This window comes from Opisthocomus hoazin, chromosome Z, assembly GCF_030867145.1.
Source record: "Opisthocomus hoazin isolate bOpiHoa1 chromosome Z, bOpiHoa1.hap1, whole genome shotgun sequence".
Taxonomy (NCBI): domain Eukaryota; kingdom Metazoa; phylum Chordata; class Aves; order Opisthocomiformes; family Opisthocomidae; genus Opisthocomus; species Opisthocomus hoazin.
In genome coordinates, this window is record NC_134454.1 from 61615498 (window position 1) to 61632339 (window position 16842).

The 16842-nt window shown below is 41.6% G+C and overlaps 1 protein-coding gene across 4 annotated transcripts in view; it reads right to left on the reverse strand.

Annotated features, from left to right (window-relative positions):
• Positions 1–16842, reverse strand: part of RNF38 (ring finger protein 38) — a 133177-nt gene that overhangs the window by 37886 nt on the left and 78449 nt on the right. The window contains exon 1 of one of the 4 annotated variants that reach the window (XM_075447314.1): positions 12871–13044. The exons of the other annotated variants lie outside the window; for them this stretch is intronic. The gene's annotated coding sequence lies outside the window, so the exon portion shown is untranslated. Of the gene's footprint in view, positions 1–12870; positions 13045–16842 lie in introns of those variants that run through there. 4 annotated transcript variants of the gene reach the window in all.

Below are 16842 nucleotides of genomic sequence, written 5' to 3' on the forward strand. Positions count from 1 at the left end.
AATAATCTCACAGAAATAAACATTCCCACATTCCACATACCCTCATCAATTAGTGACCAACCAGGTCTTGTCCTTGTCACTGCCTCCCTTACTTTTTGTTGGTCAAGTTTGTGTCTCAGAATGTTCCTATTTATTCCCCTTTTTCTTATTGTCCCCTTTTAGCACTGAAAAGGTCCTTGACCAGACACATTTAACATGAGCTAATGCTCTCTCCTTCCACATACCCTTACAGAAAACACACAACTCTTCCACTAATGATACACAGAATAATTATAAGGATACTCTCAGATACTACATCCCAGGAAAAGTGAGACGAAGACTGTCTCTGAAAACAGTAAAAACTATGGAGAATATGGAAAAAAAACCAATAGCCCCTCACCCCTTGCTCTAAACCAGAATATTTAACAAAAATGAAGAGTGGGTGTAGGGCACAAGAAGATTTTGTTACAGCAAACCAGGATAGTTCACCTCCCCCATCCGAGTATGTAGAGACTGGAGCACATCTTATGTTGATGTCACAGTAGCCTGGGACAGTTCACTTCGCGCCCCCCCCCATCTGCACCTACTTTCACAGAGGCGCCAACGATGGCAGTCAGCTGTGGATCTTGGAATTCAGACAACAGCACATGCACTACGTCAGCAAGTTTGCTACTGAGCAAAACAGGACACTGCATACACATGGTATGCTACTTAGCACAAGTTCAATTATCCACCCCTGTGGTGCTTTCCCTTGAGCTTCTCTCCTGAGCAGGGCTCTGCTGCCTTGGGTCCCCAGTTGATCTGTGCTGGTGTCCCGGGGCTCCCACTGTGGTAGCACTAGGCTTTCATCAAAGCCAGAGCTGTCACTTGGCAAGTGTTGTGTCTCGCCCCTGAGAGATCTGCACCCACATTCTGCGTTAACAGTGGGGAAAAAAGAAACAGGAGGAAAAACGTGTGATCATATTAACTTGTAAGCTGACAGATGAAAAGCTCTTCGGGTTTATATACAAAGCCTTACATTTCCTTTAATATACTCTCAGAATTCTAGCTCTAAATAAATCTAGAAAGGAGCTACTAAAAAGAAGGAAATACATGCAATATATTAAGAGCCCTGTGCCATAAATGGCAAAAAAGTTACATATTTTATGGAAAGATGGACTATTCCCAAGCTTTTTCCAAGACAAAACAAACAAAAGATTACCCAGTTGGACACAGGGCTGCACAACAAAGGACTTGTCTATGCACAAAGATTTGCCAACAGAATCATACAGCAATGATACACAACTTTTACTGGCAAAAGCTCTTTGGAGGAACTTTACCTGACATCAGCAATAAGAATCTTTTGCCAGTATAATTGGGTTTGCCCAAAGAATTTTGCTGGCTTAGTGGCATTGGTTAACGTAGTGATCTTCTTCATCCTGCCAGCTGTGTGCCAGTTCACCTTGAGCACAAAACACTGCTTGCTAAACTTCTGCAGTGTTAAGCAGGATTCAGCACCTCTGCTTCCACTCACCACCATTCACTTCACCATTTTACCTGTTTTCATGAATAAGAGAATGTCTGGAACAGATACCATGACTTCTCTAGCAAGAACTGGAAAATTTTATGGCTATTGATTACGAGCACAATCTGGTGCAACAAAGTGGTAAAGTGGAGGTAAAGTAGGTACATGGTGAGAAAATAAAAATTCTAATACTGCTGTCCACTCCCTGCATCTAGGCACCAAATACAAACCCTACAATGTAAACATTCGGGACAACTGCATTAAACAATGCATCACATCTTTTCTCAAACCCTACAATGTAAACGTTCGGGACAACTGCATTAAACAATGCATCACATCTTTTCTAAGTCCCATTCAGATTTTACTGAAAAACATCACTATCCGTAATATGCAGAGCCATTTCTTTCTAGCCAAGCTTTGATTCAAGACTTGTGACCAAAAGACAATTTGGAAACATGGCTGGCTGGGCATACAGAAGACAACATCCTGACAAAGATACACTAAGATAATCTGAATTCAGTCCAAGGAAAAATTGGCGAAGACACAGCCCTTCTCAAATCTGAAAGCTGTCTCAAACAAATCAGGTGGTTCAAATGAAGGCCCCAGTTATTGGGGCAGGTCCAAAAGTCCCAAAAGATTATACCTGGAGTATGGCGTCCAGTTCTGTGCTCCCCAGCACAAGGCAGACATGGACATACTGAAGAGCATCCAACAAATGGCCATAAAGATGACTAAGCAACAAGACCATGTCTCCTGCGCAGCAGGGCTGAGAGAGCTGGGACTGTTCAGCCTGGAGAAGAGACGAATCAGGGGACATCTCCTCAATGTATATAAATACCTGCAGGGAGGCTGTGAAGCAGAAAGAGCCAGACTCCGTTCAGTGGTGCCCAGTGACAGGACAACAGGTAGTGGGCACAAACTGAAACACAGGAGGGTCCATCTGAACATGAGGAAATACTTCTTCACTCTGTGAGTGTGACCAAGTATTGCCAAAGGTTGCCCAGAGAGGTTGTGGAGTCTTCCTCCTTGGAGACACTCAAAAGCCATCTGGACATGGTCCTGGGCACCTGGCTCTTGGTGGTCCTGCTTGAGCAGGAGGGTTGGACCAGATGACCTCCAGGGGTCCCTTCCAAACTCAGCCATTCTGTGATTCTGCAACAGCACAAAGGAAAGCAGTAACTAATTTTCACTCTACGCTAAACACTAGGCTTTTACAAGTGTTCTCCTGTGAAAGAAGCAAAGGACAACTCAAATAGTACTTTGGGGTAGAGCTGCAAAAGCTACCCTTGAAATGCAAAGCACCCCTGTGAGCATATATGCTTGCCCACTGAATACGAGATGTATCCGGTTATTTAAACCAGGATAACATTTCTTTCCGCCCTTCAGAAAAGACTGTCAAGAATTAAGAAAATCAACACCTAACTAGTACTTCGGATGAAAACTTCACAAACAGAGATCCAGAAACACAAAGCATGACACTAACTGTTCCTACGGCTATAGCAAAATGCTCAGAAAAAATGTAGTTCAGAAGAAAACCCCTCTAGGCATCCTGTCTGTGGGATTTGGGAGGAAACATTCTGTATTTCAGCTCCTAGAGACAGAAGAGTCCCTGGCAAGGCACATCATTCTGAAAGGAAGCCTGCAAGGTTTCCTCCAACTTGCTTTTGAAATATCACCATGTGGTAAGAAAAAAACCCCAGTAACACAACCTTAAAATGGAAATCAATCTACAACAACGTCAGGTTGCCAATACGATATTTGCTGTAGCAGATTTACTTGTTTCAGGTTTCTTCATAATTTCTGTGAATTAAAGAGCCCTTCTGACAGTGAAACAGCGAAAATTTAAACAGTATTTAGTAAAAGGAACTCAATTTGTAAAGTAAAAGCAACACTACCTAACATGGTATAAAGAGGACGCAAGTTCATCTAATTTTTTGTGTCTTTCAAACCCGTGATGGTATATATCAATTAGACTGTTTCCATATATTCTAACAACTGCACCAAGAACACTCATTTTTCTGGGCCATCCATAATTCACCCACAGCTAACAGGATTGATTCATTAATTACTGATGGCAGGCACAATGGCCAATGTTGTTTTTCAGCAACCAGAACTGACAATGAATCCTCCATCTGAAGTGTTTCTGCAAAAGATCTGGGGCACGCCACAGCAAATGGCACACCTATAGCATAGCATATATTCCACCAAAGGCATCTCTTCATCTTACTTATGATCAAAAGACATCAATAACCTGAAAATTTGCTGCTTATTTGACATCAGGCTGACAGCCATTTCCAGGGTTCTCTTTGTATTAGTTCCTTCCCTGAAATCCAATTCTCATTTAACCAGCTGTTTAGGATACACATGAAACAACATTAAGAGACTGCTAAGCCTAAACTGCGCAAGTTTCACACAGCAAATATTTTGAACAGTATTAAGAATTTGATTCTTAGGTATCAATTTCTCATATCAAAAGACACAATATTTCTTTGTTGTATGTGAATTTAAAATTGACAAGAACATTACAAAAAATAAAAAATCTTAGCATCCTATTTGGCATACTGCAGCACTCTCAACAGCAAGAAGAAAAGAAACAAACTGTGTTTAGTACGACTATACATTGCTGATTTTCAAGTTCTACTGCTCATACAAAAAGGACATTGCAACTCATATTTCACATCTGCAGCATTTCATTTTCTAATACTGCATCAGGTTTAAGAATCAAGGAAACAGCCATCTCAAAGTTCTTCAAATTGAATTTTATTAGTATTTGCTATTGCTTGCAGTATGCAAACAAGAATCCTTTGAAATATGAAAAGATTTTGCAATCATTTTACAGAGAAATGAACCAAAGTGATTTCAGTGCTGCTAAACTCACGAAACTGATAGTAAGTATTTTTATATCACATCGAGGTCTTTTTTCTGAATAGGGATCATCACCTCTCATAATCCAAAACACCTGCCAAACATCAATAAGGAAAGAACCCTCAGCTACACCTCCCTCTCTATTAATAAACAAAGTTGTTGGAAAAACATTAATTTTACTTAAAATCCCAATTTATGGTCTAAATTTTGAACTCAACTTTGTCAATGGTGTGGGTGATAAGAAATGGAAAATAATTCATGCTGTTTCTGCAGATGTTTCCTGCAGTTAACATGCACTATGGTAGTAAGCAAAACCTGTTTGACACATTCAGGATCTCCCTAAATATTTGTAAGCTACCTTTACTAAAACTGGAAACTTTAAAAACTATGCAACAAATAGTACTAGTATCCATTATGACTTTTTTTAGATTTTCCATTTATCATTGCCCGCCTGTTCATCTCCAAATTGCCTACCAAGATCTGAGTTAAGAGTGTCCATGTTCTGACACCTACACCACCTAACACAACACAGAAACTGCAATTTCAGGAGACGGTGCTAAGAGCAACGTCTCAGCATATACTGAGTCCTGAACTCCTATTTGGGTATGTAAATAAAAAAGAAAACAAGTTTTTAATTAAAATCACAAATTTGTAGCTGAAGGAAGAGAACTAATTTCCCTATATACAAGGCTGAAACACATTAAACTTTTTTTTTAGCAGGCATAGTGGTGTTGGGTTGGCAGTTGGACTTGATCTTAGAAGTCTTTTCCAACCTTAATGATTCTATAACTTGCTGTGTACCATTAAAATATGTTATTATAAAAAAATTACTTTCAATGTCATAAATATAATGAAATTTATATACTTAAAACAACGCCAGGGCAAGAGGAAAGTGGTGAAATCAATACAAGGTGTTCAGATATAGCCATGTTTTAAAATTGAAAACTTGATCTGTTTGAAATTCTGCTCTTTCAGCTGATGGGACAAGCAGTCTGAAGAGAAGTCTGGCTCAAAGCTATCCTCATACCAAAGTCTTCTCTACATGTAGTCTGAATGTATAGTATGTATTCACTACTGACTTTTTCATTTAGGCATGTGAAACTAACATACAGGTACATCAATAGAAACAGTCAATTAAAACAATTATTAAACAAACTACACTCTTTCAACTTCAATAATTTTTTTCACACATTAAACTATACACCTACAAGCATGCACACACATATATGAAACACAATATATGTAAGTGGACAAGCTAGCATTTGAGCACTGAAGACTGAAACTTCTTGAGTAAATTAATGTTACGCTGACCATATTTGTTGACAAAGTGTTAAAGAATATACAAACACTGAACTGAGGCACACTGCTACCCAAGTACCTGAACTAGAATTTACAGAGGCATGAACCAATTTTTGACAAAAGAATACATTTGAACCAGCAATGAACATCAATAATTTAAATCAATCCTCCCCAAACTTCAGCCCCCAAAGAGATTACATTTACACTGATATAAATGTTACATTATTGCAACTTACTTACTGTCCTTACTGCAATGAGCACAAAGGCAAGTTCAGCACTGGAAATTTCTTGCTAGTAAAAAGACTACTGGCATAATACCTCAACACATATTGTGGTAGAGCCTATTCACATTTGGCTGCCTTGACTGGCTTTGCTTGTCATCACAACAGCGAGCTACATTAGCAAAAGGTGTATGTCTCTGCTCAGCACTACATATATACCACTAAAAATTTCCGTCAATAATGAAGTATTAGGTGTTCTCAGAAACTGACGAAAGCCAGGATCTAATTTCTTTGGGAATGTACCACAGTATACTCTCTACATTCTGCCATTCTCTCCATATGGCTAGAAATTTGAAGCCTTAACAAATACTCCTAATCCATTCTAGAAACTACACAATGAATCCACAAAACAACCTACCTACCTAATTGGTAGGACCAAACCATTATGTAAATATAGAATGTTCTTCAATATACTGCAACATGCACACACTGGTATTAGTGCAAACTAAAAGGTGCCAAAAAACCTGAAGAGTTGTACTTAAGCACAGGCCTAAACATTCAAAGAAGGCTGAGCTATTTAATTTTAAGAATAAGGTACTCTAAGTTCTACCTTACTCAATTTCATTCTTCTCTGGGGAGATCACACAGAACCAGGGAGAAAACATGTCCCAAATGGTACACAGTACAACTGCAAGAGTTGTAGTATGTAACTGACACAGCAGTCTCCAACACCAAAGTGTCAGGGCTCCTCTCACCCTGTATGTCAGTTCTCTGCTTCTCCCATTTCTAACACTTAATTTGTTCTTTCTTCCTTGAGGCCATTTCCCACATAAAAGGAAATTTTCAGAGCTGAAACAAATACAAAGGCTTTACTTTGTCATTCCTACAGCTTAGGACAAATAAACTCTCTGTATCACCTATGAACGGCTGAACACTATGGAATTCCCACTAAGCATGTTATGGTTGGCACCTTGTTAACCGATTTCTTATTAAAATGGATTTATTTACACTACAGAACCATCCTTAACAATAGTACAAATCTAGGATTCCATTTAAGTGGCTGTTTACCTGGACTTTACTAAAGCCTTTGACACTGTTTCCCACAGAATACTCCTGGAGAAACTGGCTGCCCATGGTTTGGATGGATGTACACTTCACTGGATAAAGAACTGGCTGAATGGTCCAGCCCGAAGAGTTATGGCGACCAGAGTTAAATCCAGCTGGTGGCTGGTCATGAGTGGTGTTCCCCAGGGCTCAGTACTGGGGACAGTTCTGTTCAGTATCTTTATCAATGATCTGGATGAGCGGATTGAGTGCTCCCTCAGTAAGTTTGCAAATGACACCAAGCTGGGTGGGAGTGTTGATCTGCTCAAGGGTAGAAAGGCTATGCAGAAGGATCTGGACAGGCTGGAGTGAAGATCTAAGGTCAGTCACATGAGGTTCAACAAGCCCAAGTGCCGGTTCCTGCACTTGGGTAACAACAACCCCATGCAACGCTACAGGCTTGGGTAAGTGGCTGGAAAGCTGCCTGGCGGAGGAGGACATTGCGGTGTTGGTCAACAGATGGCTGAACATGGGCCAGCAGCATGCCCAGGTGGCCAAGAAGGCCAACGCCATCCTGGCTTGTATCAGAAATGGTGTGGCCAGCAGGAGTACGGAAGCGATAGTCCCCCTCTACTCAGCACTGGTGAGGCCGTACCTCAAATACTATGTTCTGTTTTGGGCCCCTCACTACACTGAGGTGCTGGAGTGTATCCAGATAAGGGCAGCAAAGCTGGTGAAGGGTCTGGAGCACAAGTCTCACAAGGAGCGGCTGAGGGAACTCTGTTTAGCCTGGAGAAGAGGAGGCTGAGGGAAGACCTTATCACTCTCCTGAAAGGAGGTTGTAGTGAGGTGGGTGTTGGTCTCTTCTCCCAAGTAAGAAGTGAGAGGATGAGAGGAAACAGCCCCAAGTTTCCCCAGGGGTGGTTTAGATTGGATATTGGGAAAAAATTCTTCACTGAAAGGGTTGTCAGGCACTGGAACAGGCTGCCCACGGAAGTGGTGGAGTCACCATGCCTGGAGGTACTTACAAGATGTGTAGATCTCTCACTTAAGGACACAGTTTAGTGGCAGACTTGGCAGTGTCAGTTTCATGGTTGGACTCGATGACCTTAAGGCCTTTTCCCACCAAAATGATTTTATGATTCTTTTTAAAGCTTACCATATTTAGACTATGCACTACATATTACAGAGTACTTGTTTTAAACCTACATGGGCTATTTTAATTTTCACTAACAGTTGTATAAGTTAATAGAGTTATTTTAAAAAGCTTTAAAAAAAAATCTTCTCCATTAGTTGGGCTTTGAACACACCTTTTGCCCTCAGTACCTTGTAGAAATTCATTTTTGCACACATCAGACTCACCACAGGCCCTGTGAATATATTAACTGCTGCAACAGCAGCTGGTTCCTCTGCCCCTGCAAAATACACATATTGGGAGGCTGTCATCTAACAGAGGTCATCTAGACATGTATATAACCCTTCTAATGGCATGTAAGGGGTCAAGAACTCAGTCCTCTTAATGTAAGTGACAAATTATGGAAGACAGCAAAACCAAGAGAGGCGCAGTATTTTCTGCTAAGTTAACCTAAAAGAGGAATATGAGAAAATACTGTAGGTCCTCAGCTTTAAGAAACAGCTTATACTTGTGTAGATCTTTCAATTTACTTTAGAAAATAGGATTATTGTCATGCAAAGTCAGAGTAAGTTTTGTTAAATAAAACCCAAACCACAAGATACTTATCAGATCACACATGAAGGAAAAAAAGCCTCACTCCCCCAAGGGCACTGAAACAAGCATGGTTTGCTGACTTCTCAAACCTCATCTCACATTTTTACTAAGGAGAATAAAAGACATGAGAATTTAAAGTGTGCAAGAAATTCAGGGAGATGTGTACTTTTTTCATACAGTCTCAAGTTCTGCCCTATGCTGAACAGTCACCATCACGGCTACGAACTGTTAAGTCACATTTCAACTACACATATATGTACACATCCAGGCATTGAAAGCTGAGCCAGAGAATACAAACACTATACTCTGTATCTGAACTTAAGGTAGAGTGCTTTAACTGTTCTTTGATACAATAAGGAAGCTGAGAATAAGGAGGAAGAAAGCTTCACATAGGATCTCTAACCTATGGTCAGCAGAGATTCATGTGCAAAATGACCAAACACGTATTCGTCTTGCCAGGCTCTTTTGTGTTCAGATCTAAACATCTTTCTCAAACCCATATTCATCCACTTGGAACTTTGCTATTTGTCTTCACAAGTTCCTTCCACAACATTATTTAAAAATAATACCCATTTCTGCTCTTATGTCTGCAATCCCTTTATTTTCCCTCATTTTATATTCAGCTCCAATGTTTTCCCAACAGACTTACACAGAGAGGACAAGAAAACAAAAATGCCCTCCCTCAGTACTTGTCAACAAAATAGTTTTAAATGTCTTTGCAAGAGACTGAATTCTAAGAATCAGATTTTGAAAACACAGGTCATCAAAAACACTCAGCTCACCACAGCTTTTTCATACAACAATCCCAATACAGATCATCTAAAGAAATAACCTGAATAAGGAAGAAAGGCTCTTCATTTTTGTGTAAAGAGAAAACCATCTCCTAAAGCTTTCATGAAGCCTTCCAGACAGAGCATCTGCTCAGCAGCACCCTAAGTTGTGCCATGGATGCTCTCATCCCTGCTCAAACAATGATTTACTCCTACTGTAATGTGAAAGAAAAACTGGGTCTGTTCTGTCAGAAATTAACAGTACTGGCAAAGACAGACCACAAGACTAAGACAAGAGGCTCCGGAGAGAAGACAGGGTTGAGTTCAAGCAGTTGCCAACTTTGCTAGGACAGATGTGTTCACTGATTTCGGGGACAGGAACAAAATTGCAAGACTGACAAGATAAAAGGGCTACTTAAACAGAAAGCAAGCAAAATACAGCATATATAGTGGCGCTCACAGGAAGCACTGCTCCTTTTTATAGTGTCTGAGGTTGTAGTGGGAAATACAAAAAGGACTAAGAACCAACAACTCTGGACATTAGACAAACAAAGTCTCTGTTTTTTCTGAGAGAGGAAGAGCAAAGGCATCAGTCTGTCCACAGCTAGAATGCCTATAGAAGACACTAGGTGAGGCAGACTTACACTGCTTAACTATTTTTCTACCAGGTGAGGAGCAGTTCCACTGTAATTTAGACAAACGGGTTAGATGGCAATCAACAAAATACTTAAGGTGCAAAAGGGCTTCCTTTTTTTCTTTTCCTTTCCCACTGCTTTTAAAGTGCTGCTGCGGTTAGCATTTTATGGCTTATTAAAGAGCAAAAAGCCCTACCTCTCAATGTTTTGACAAACAAAAATCAGTGGAGGGCACCAAAAAGCAAAGGAAGTTTCCTTGATCTTTCAAGAGCTTAGTAGAAGAGGAACCTACTTACTCCTCAGTGAAGCTAAGGAGTAAAAACTATGAAAACCACCCTGTTAAATCAGAGACCTATACCAGCTTTTCCCATAATAGAATTTAAATATGCCATATTAGATTACTTAACTTTATACAGATGTTTACATAGAGAAGGAAACCACAAACTATTTCTGCATGAACTGGTTAAGTCAAACTTGCATCTTTCCAGAAGTTTCAAGGATCAGTCCTCCACAGGCAAAATAATTTTTTGACTAGATATAGGAAAAAAAGAAATTTCACATCCTACCTGTACCCTTATTCCCACCTTTCAAATCCCTCTGGGGTGGGAGGTGGGGGTGCTGGAGCTACATACAAAGATGAAGTGACAAAAACTTTAGAACTCCACAGCTCGCTCTGCACAAATTCCCATTAGATTCACTAGCAATTTAGACCATGTAGTATGACAGCTCTAAAATGCAACAAGACTACAATTTAAATTTCAATTCAGTAGCCCTGAAGAAATAACTTGTCTTCCTAACTGCACAACCTTTCTACACTCTAACAAGAGCTTGCATAGAAATCATTTTATTATTAAAGACTTTCTTAGTAACAAATTGAAAAAGTAACTTGACTTCATAAACAGTATCACTTTAAATCACATAAATTATCTTCTGTTACAACATTGACAAACCATACTGAAAAAATGTATTTAGATAAGCTGATGCATACACTTCACAAATCCCAACAGCAGCAATGTCAGTGATGTCAGCTTCCAAGACAAAATCGTATCTTTCAGAAAAAGAGAACATAATTATATAGTGTGACTCCCACACCACAGCAGGTTCAAAGGAAGGAGTGATCAGCTTGCAACTTTAACTTAGTATTTATTATAGTTCTATTTAAAAAAATCAAAGTGAACGAGGTGCAAATAAAAAAAAAGTTTAACCTGCTCTAACCATCTCCTGTCGGGGAGATGACAACATAAGTTTCATGTAGGAGAATCTTGAGATCCCTAGTTTATAACCCCCTTTTATTTATATACCACTCCTCGCAATTACCAATTACCACTCTTAACACATACTATGTCCTGCTAACAATTCTCTGGAAACCTTCACATTGTTTTTCTATGTCTGCATAGGGGTTTTTTGCTAGAAAAAAGTCAATGATTAAGGAAGATCAACAACATTATCGACTTTCACTAGCCATTAAATGTGCCATGGCACCTGTTTGCTCTCCTGTCTCATACTTAATCCTGTAACAACTGCACCCTCCTTTCACTTACTGCACACATAAGTATTCAAATGGAGTTCTTTCCTCTTTCTCAGAACACTGAGTGTCTTAATATCACAGCTGCAATACCCCCTTGAAGAGAAAAAAGTTTTGTATTTTTCATCCTCGTAGTGCTGCAAAGCAGTTAAAGAGTCAGTTGGGCCAGCAAATGCAAAATCCCCAGGATGTGGATTAATACCATAAATTTGACAACTAAAACCAAAGTTGTTGCCTCAGTGAATGTCATTTAACAATAAGTGCATCAGCAGCAATGGCTAAGCAAGCGGTAACCAGCTCTGGAATAAGGCAGACTATCAATAATCGTGTTCATCTTACCATTCCAGTTGCCTCATTATACATTTGATAAACTTATAAGAACATACGCATTTGCTCCAAATACTACCCTCAAAAATTTGTTTCTAAATAGAAATGCTATATATTAACAAACATTCTCATGTCTTACAGTTCAATGAACTTCTATGTATTACTCGCTATAAACAATTACAACTTAAAATACATGTCCCCAGAAAACATCTCAACACATAATCAGCTTTAAAATACACTTCTCAAAGAAACAAGAAGCATCTTTCTGATCTAAGTATTAAAAAAATCCCCTTCATGTTCTACAGGAATAGGAATTAACATATCTATACTGAAAAACACTAACAGAATGTCCTAAAACATACGACTGCTAACATCAATGTTTCCTTGAACAGCTGTTCTTTCTCAACTGGCTTGAGAGGATTAAAGACACCTGGAAACTTTATTTTGCTGTAAAAATGGGAGAGGACAATCAGCTGCCTGGTGTTTCAGGGATACTTGCTGTCTCCTTGCACGCAGCACAATGAACCCACTTGTCTTCTTGAGGACAGCACACAGCAATTCAGTTCTACACAATCAGCTGGGTTTTAGGTTCCAGTTCCAACTTTTGCCAAAGCAGATAAAACAATTTTAACAGGATCAAGTGCTCGTGTCCCTCGAATCAACCTTGCCCCGCTCTCGTCCACCTTGCAGGCCGCCCCACATGGAAGCACGGCTCCCACGCAGGCACACGGGGCCGCTCGGGCTCCCCAGCGGCGACCTCCCGCCAAGGCCGCCGGGCCTCCTTCGCCCTCCACGCTTACGAACGGCGGCCCAACAAAGCCGGGTCCGGGATACCCGCTGCAGGGAGACTGCCCTCTTCTCCGCCTCGGCTGCCAGGCGCACCGCTGACAAGCCGGGGACACCGGACGCTGCCGGTGAGGCTCCGCCCCGGGCGGGCCCGCCGCCCTCCTCCACCCCTCCCCACGCCGGTACCTGAGGCCGCGGGGCACGGCGGGTCTCCGCCCCCGCCTCCTCCGCGCCCCCCGCAGTCACCGCCAAGGCTCCCACGCCGCCTCCTGTCGCGTCGCCCCGGGGCCCCGCTGCTGCCGCCCGGGCCGGGCCTACACCGCCCGCCCGCGCGATCGCTTCCGGGAGCGTCGGCCCAGCGCCCTCCGCCCATCACAGGTCGAGTCCCCCGCGCGCCCCTCGCCCGTTCTGCGTCCGCGCCGCTGTCGATTGCTCCCGCGGCCTGCGACCGCCGCCCGCCGCCATCTTCCACTCGTCGGGGGCGCTGCGGCCCCGCGCGCACCCCGCCGTCTCCGGGGGGCGGTGACGTCTCTCTCCAGCCGGCCCGGCCCGGCCCCGCCCCAAGGTCGGCGACGCGGGCTTTCTTTGTTCGCACCGGGGGACGGCAGGGAGCCCAGCGGGCGTACGTTACCACCGCGGCCGGAAGAGGAGGCGACGCAGCTAAGCCACGCCCTGGCTGCGGCGCGGCGCTCCGAAAAGCTTAAGGGCCTGCGCACTGGGGCGGAAGCCGCTCTGTCCGGTGGCAGCGCCTCCGCAGCCGGGCGGTCTCCCGCTCTGACAGCGCCTCCCCGCGATGCCGCTTCCTTCCCACAGCTGAAAGCGAGGGCGCGGGGCTGGGCAGCGGGCAGGGAACACCCGCGACGGGAGGGCAGGCCGCGCCCGCGCCAGTGGAGCAGGAAAACAAAACAAGCTGCCTGCTGCAGATGCAAAGAATTAATGTTCCAGAGGAGACGCTTCTCCAGGCACTAAAGTGGTTGAAAAGCAGTAAACTATACCCTTGCAGCTGCCAGATGTGAAATGAAAACGAAAAAGGCAGAAAGCTACTCACTACAAATAGGCAGAATTAACGGAAACTTGACAGGGGAGGCAGACGACACACACCAAGAGGAACGAATTAGTGCTGTCCTGATTGGACAGGAGGAATTATTTCCAGTTTTGAAATGGGAGGGAGCAAAAGAAATTCCTTCTAATACTCCCATTTTTTTCTGTGTTGTCCCCCACAAGAATGCAAATAGTCTTGTTTTATAGATCACATACAAATAAATGTGTTGCACCTTAAAATACCTGAATTCCTGAATCGTTCTGAGTTCAGCTATATGGATGAGTATGTTAGGCTTATCCTACACCTCACTCTACACCATCCAAAGAGGAAAACAAAGAAGTGGATGATACCTTTTTAGCATTAGAACTTGTAAAATACTTCTCTTGTGAAAAACATGTTTGTAAAGATTTCACAGCCCTCTGGTTCACAGACTGAGGACTGGGTGCCCATCAAGTCAGAAAAATGAGTAAGTTCAGGAACAAGAAATTACTGAAGAAACAGAATATGTACTAACTATAACTGGGAAATTTAAAGATTAGAAATAAGTGAATCAAATCATGTAGGTTTATGTATATGGGTCATAAGTACCAAGCAAAAAGAAATTCCTTACCTACTATAAGAAAGCAAATCTAATAAAAGTAATACTATGAAAGTAAAATAAATGAAAATAAGTTAAAAAGAAGTAAAGCAAGGTAAATATTTGGAAGTAATAATAATTTCCAACCCCTTAGTAGCAGTGAAAAAATTCCATCCTTCTGTGATGCTCCCCCCCCCATTACTACTGGGTGGTCAGTTTGGTTTTTAAGTTCATGAGAACTAAGGAATAGATAACTCGATGACATCTCTGAAAAGAAATGTCCCAAGAGTAGTTAAGAGTTGCACCTTTGGAGTTTCTTTTCAAACTGAGCAAGCATCCTTTAATGGAAGTACACCACTGGTGAAACAACCACCCAAAGGACAAAAAACATTTTTTAAACTAAATAAACTGAATATGATTGAAAGGCTCTGCAGGATAATACACCTGCATCTATCTCTGTTTAAACACTAGTAGGAAACCACTGCTTGGGCATTAAAGCAAAGTAGTATTCCAAGGAATAATAGTTCTTTGTTATGAAAACCTGTCCTTAAATGCTGTGCTCTGTAAAGAAACTTATTCAATTCTGTTATTTAATATATTAAGAATGATGATACCAACTTTAAGTATTTCGTTCATTTAAAAATCATAGGTATTAAACATATACAGCACGTTACACTTCAAAGAAAAATCAAAGAAATTACAACCATGAGAAAAGGGTCCCCTGACTCATGCACTGAGGCTTAAAAGCTCTCACCTCCAAAGCAACACTAAGTAAAATGGGAAATGTACTCTGTATCCAGGCTATACTAGACCTTTTACAAGGCAAGAGGCAAAGTACTGGTTTTGGTGCTACGAAATTGAACAGGTTCTTAGTACTACTAATAATGCTGTCAACAATGACACATCCTTGTTAATACAGGTAAGGCCACACATGAAAAATCTTAGACTTTGGTTTCCTGCTGATGTCACTGAATATGAATTCAAGATTCTCATATGCCAAGTGAACAAAATCAAGTAATTGGGGTGGAAGCCTGGGAATTGTTTTCATTAAGATTACAACATTTGTTTACCATGTGTGGTGTAGAACTTTTCTCATGCTGTTGTCCAGGAAATGAAGACTGGGATTGTGGAGAACCTACTGTAAAAATACATGCAGATTGCAGTCAAATACTATACTTTACACTTCTCCTGCAATGCAAAAACTGGTTACACATGGTCAGCCGCAGAGCAATAAATTATTTCACTGAAACATGCGTATTGACTTATCAAAGATATGTCAAATTATTCTGAAGGCATGCTTTTCATAAAGTTTCCAGAATGAACACAAAAAAGTCCAATGACAAACAAAATATTTTAGATAAATAAATAAACTAAATCCTGCATTGTATCTTTAAATGATTGTCCTGGTTTTGGTTAAAACAGAATCGATTCTCTTTTAATGAATCTTCCTTACAGATAAGTTCTTCTAAGTAACTGCATTTTTCTGAATCTGGCTGCGTATTTTACACAGTGTCCACTCCAAAGCTGGTAACAACTGATGTTTGTAGTTACACTGAGCTAACGGTAGGAAAGGAATGCAGAAAAAGGCCCCTCTTTATCACTATAGCAGCCAAGGTCACCGACAGATCTCTTAGGTCCCACAAGTGACAAGTCGCAAAGGGTCGCACTTGCGGGGAGGGGCGGACAGGACAGGTGACCCGATACTGACCAACGCGACATTCCATGCCATGCACATCAGACTCAGTTTAAAGCTGGGGGATAACGAGGGTCTCGCTATCTTCGTCCATGGCCGGCTGCTGAAGAGGACCCTGCTCGTTCTTCTACCTGCAATACTGATCCGGGTTCTGATCCGTGTATTCCTGAGTCCAGTCCCTGTCTGCTGCGGGATCCAGTCCGGGACTTCCTGGTGCTGCCCGGCAGTGGCTGGCAGGACGCCAGCGCCCGGCACCCAGCTCCAGGAAACTCAGTGTCGGTTTTCTGTATTTTACCTTATTTCTCTTATTATTAATACTATTAGTATTATTAGTAAACCTTTTTACATTCAATTTGTAAGTGTCTCTCCCTTTTCTCTTCCTCTGGTGGAAGAGTGGGGGTTAATAGAGAGCATCTGCCACTCAGTTTATTGATGCCCTGCTTTAAACCATGACAACGATATTCCTAACAAAATGAAGAAGTGCTGTCTCTTAGTAATGGCAGAATAAATCGGAACTCTCATTTCCAAAGTAATTCACACTGGACACTAATAACCAGTTCAAAAACCAACAGAAAAATATGCACACATGTGAAATATAAGCGAAGAGTGGTAGAGAATTGCAATTGTACCCTACTACTGCAACCAGCTGCTTTTAGGAAGCTCTACTTATCATTTTTAAAAAAGTATATCCTTATACACAAGTCCTTCAAACAACCAAAAAACATAACAGCAGACATCTAGTCGGCCTATACCCTCCAGTGACACTAACTGAGCATTAGTGCTCTAACTTCTCTTTTAAAATAAAAGCACAGAGTTCAGTGGCACATCTGAGAAGAGCACAGATGT